We start from the raw sequence: 4,315 nt of genomic DNA, 5'->3' as shown, positions 1-4,315 counted from the left end.
ATTAAAATGTGAGCTCCTTGAAGGGACTAGGTTTTTGTTTGTGTTTCATCTGTCTTTGCATTCCAGCATTTAATACAATGCCTGTCATATAATAAGAACTTAATAAATGCTTATTGACTGGTTGATTGAAACCTTTTGTCTTTTTTTTTTCAAAGCAAGAATAGTTTATTTTATTCTTGTTCACACAAAAACATTTATGAGGTAGCCAAAAGTGTTGCCTGGTTCTCTGATCAGACACTCAAGTATGAATCTTTCAAAACTGGTTGGCGAATTTCTGATAGGGGGATTTAGTGAATACTGTCTCTTTCTATGGATCTCAGGCTAGGTAGCTGTAGGTTTAGGAGATGCTATCAGAGATGGCTTTTGCAAAGTTCCTAAGAGTGGCAATATGGCCCCTAGAAGAAGGGTAGTACAGGGAGTTATCAATTCTGGTTATCATCAGTAGTTTCATAGGCACAGGAACATAATGACAGTACTTCAAGAGGCAGGAATCAGGCACACTAGAATTGATCCACAATGCCCAGTGAACTTGCAGGGACCGTGTAGGGGCTTGAACAAGATGATACTACCACTGATGATCGAAATCTCTTTCTTGGGGAATTTGACATCCAGACTTAGGTGGCCTTTATAGTCACCAATAGCCACAAAACCTTTGAACCCAGTATGTTGACCAGATCTAGTCTATTTCTGAACAGATGTGACCTTTATGAAGGTTCCAAGAAGAGATCCATGATCTCAATCTCCTTTATGGCAAAAGAATCAAGATAAATCTCCTCCAAATACCTGATGTTCATGTTTCATGACCCAAACCCCATGACCTTATCACCCCAACAAAGAAATACCATCTTTATTTTTTTAAAAAGTACTTGATGTAGCAAGCTCTAAACAACCCAGATTCTTTTATAATCTGGAGGAAATCTATCTTCTTTCTTTATATGAACCCATTCTCTTCTAACTCACCCTTTCCCATACTGGAACTAGTATTTTATGAGGGGAACAAAACAATTGAGTTGAATTCTGTCAGAGACTAAGTGAGGAGCCAGTAAACCTACAATGACAGGGAGGGTGAATGGCTGACTGAGCCTGGTACAAGAACCCCCTCTGTTTTCAGATTTTCTTCCTTAGACCTCAAGGCTATGACTTTGATCTCAGAACCAAGTGCCAAAGCCACCTCAATTCTGACGTGGGACCTCAGGACACTCCTTCCTCTTTGTCTACTCTTTGGTATTCCCTAGGAGTAGAAATTTAATCTTTCAATTTGAATCAAACCTTTGAACTCTGTCACTTCTTAATCCTAAAACACACTTTCCAACATACTTTTTGCCATCTTCCTCTATGCCCATCTACCCAATGACCATGTTGATATCATGTTGATCTGAAGATGGGTCATATATTTTTCTTAAATATGGTTTCTACAAAAAAAATGAGTGCAACTTATAACTAGTGTTATGCTTTATACACACACATACATATATAGTTTAGAGACTCAGGTCTACATACAGGGGAAGCTTACATTCATGCAAACATTGAAGTGACATCTTAGTTCTTCCCTCTGGAGAAAAGAGATTAAGGCAACAGATTGAGAGAGGTTTCAGTAGAATGAAAAATATTTCTTGGTGAATGCTTATCACCTAGAATAGGCAACATGTCACAGTTCAGCTGCTGCCATAGAACCAAGGAAACTCCTGAAATAGAGTAAGGAACATTCTAGGAAGGGCAGTGACAAGAGGAGGTGTCATTACCACTGATTTCTACCTTTAGAAGCAGTAGAGAGCATGCCATACTCAGGATGACTATTCTCTGGGCTAAAATAATAATCTCAGGTTCCTTTAATCTCAAAAAGTTATTAAACTTTGACATTTATTTTTCATAGCAATCTAAATACTTTCTAATAGTTCATATTTCTACAGCATTTTAAAATCAACATGGGATAAGGGCAACAGTCTCAGATCTTTTGAGGAAGAACTTGCCATTTACTATCTGTGCAACCATGAGCAAGCCACTTCAATTAAACAAACAATTACTAAATATTTATTAAGTACCTACTATATACTAGGTGTTAGTCTTGGGGATGAAAAAAAAAGGCAAATACTTTACCTCAAGGAGCTTACAATCTAATGGGAGACAATATGCAAACAAATAAATAGAAACCACACACACACACACACACACACACACACACACACACACACACACACGTAATAAACAGGAATGTCTGGAACTGAAAGATAGAATGTCTTGTTTGTGGAACAGCCAGGAGACCAGTGTCACTGGATCAAAGGGTTTGGGGGGGGGGGTGGTGAGTAAGGTATAAGAAGGCTGGAAGGGTAAGAGAGAATTAGATTATAAAGAACTTTGAATGCAGAACAGAGTATTTTGCATTTGATCCTGGAGAGAACAGAGAACCACTGGGGTTTATTGAGTAATGACTGACATGATCAGACCTGAACTTTAGAAATATCACCTTAGTGGCTGAATGGGGAATGGTTTGGAGTGGGAAGAGATTTGAGACTGGCAAATCCACCAACAGGCTAATATAGTAGTCCAGACATGAGGCAGTGAGGGACTGCACTAGATAGGCAGCAGTATCGATGAGAGAAGGAAGGAGAGGGCAAGTCTTCAAGAGATATTGCAAAGGTGATACCAAAAGACCTTGGCAACAGATTGGATATGGGGGTGGCGAGGTATCAGAGAGAGAAATAATGGAGTCCAAGGTGACTCCATGGAAGTGCTGGAGAAGGACTGCGAGAATGGTGTTGCCCTCTACAGTAATAGGAAAAGTAGGAGAGTGGGGATTTGGGGAAAAGATAATGAGTTCCATTCATTTTGGATATGTTAAGTTTAAGATGTCTGAGTTCAAGATTTTAGAAAGGCAATTGGAGATATGAAATTGGAGGTCAACAGAGAGATTGGGGTGGGAAAGGTAGAGTTGAGAGCCATTAGAAGAAAGATAGTAAAGTAAGACCCTGGATTCATTTATTGTTACCCAAGATTAATAATGGAAAACAAATTTTAAAATTGGACAATTTGGAAAATTCCAGAAAATAAAAAAAATAGACTCTATATAAATTTCAAACTGCCTACCAAGTGAGTTTAGGTTGTAATACAATGAAATCTGTTAGCCCAATATAAAACTCATCTTCCTTTAAGATCCAGAGAGAGAGAAACACAGAGACAAAGAAACAAAGAGGGAGAAACTGAGGCAAAGTTGCATAAAGTTGTCAGTATCACTCTCTTCCAGAGTCTTCCAAGTTCAATGGCAAGACAGAAGTCAAGATGACTGGTTATGGCCCAGGATTCTGTAGATGACCTATGTCTAAACAAACACTCCATAGTGCCAGCTTCAGTCATCTTCATGGCTACTGAAACAATCTGTTCCCTTCCACCCATTCCACCAGCGGAAGTGTTCATATACTTGGGGTAAACATCCCACTAACTCACTGATGGGTCAGTTATCTTCAACCTGGTTTAGCCCATATGCTGAGACAGTTTATCGGGGTATAACCACTGCATATGCTACAGCTTCTTGAACCAACAAGTATGAGTTAAATGCCAGGTGGACATGGTGGGTGAGCATCTCTAAAAAGGGCTTAGGAAGCCCTCATGCTGGAGGTACCAAAACTCCTTGAACTCTCATATACCCTGAGAGTATAGTACTGTATAATAATGTATAATATACTTTATTATTACAGTATTTAATATTGGCAATGTCTAGTTTTATTTTGAATTTATCAATCAAACTTTAGTATATGTACATATATACAAGAAAATCATGTTATATATGGAGTCAGCAGGTATTTGCTTATATCCAAATTTTCAGCCATCTGAGGTAAATCTTGGGTACAGGTGCCTACTGTAATTAAGTTTCAGGGGAGCTGACGGTATCATCAAGTGAAGTAGTATAAAAGGAGCAGAGAAAAGGGACCAGGAGAGAACTCTGAGAGACACCTACAGGTGTGATCTGGAAGAAAAAGGAGATAAAGGAATGGTAAGATAAGTAGGAAGAGAATCAGGAGAGTGTTGTCCCAAAAATCTAGAGAGAAAAGGGTATAAGGAGACAGTCATTGACAATGTCAAAGGTTATAGTGAGGTCAAGGAGAATAAAGACTGAGAAAGAGCAACTAGGAGATCATTAGTAACTTCAAAGAAAGTAGTTTCAGTGGAATGAAAATGTTGGAAGCCAGACTGTAAGGGGTTAAAAAGAGAATGAGATGAAAGAAAGTGGAAGCACCTATTGATGGCTTTTTGGAGAAGTTTAGCTACAAAAGGCAGAAGAGATATAAGACAATAGTTGGCAGGAATAGAAGGATGAAGT

General features: G+C 38.7%; 1 pseudogene; it reads right to left on the bottom strand.

Annotated features, from left to right (window-relative positions):
* Positions 1-253: 253 nt before the first annotated feature.
* LOC130458087 (40S ribosomal protein S2-like) lies at positions 254-1,846 on the bottom strand (annotated as a pseudogene).
* Between the last annotated feature and the right edge of the window lie 2,469 nt (positions 1,847-4,315).

The sequence above is a fragment of the Monodelphis domestica genome, chromosome 3 (genome assembly GCF_027887165.1).
Source record: "Monodelphis domestica isolate mMonDom1 chromosome 3, mMonDom1.pri, whole genome shotgun sequence".
Lineage (NCBI taxonomy): Eukaryota > Metazoa > Chordata > Mammalia > Didelphimorphia > Didelphidae > Monodelphis > Monodelphis domestica.
This window is presented reverse-complemented; position numbering and strand designations above follow the sequence as displayed.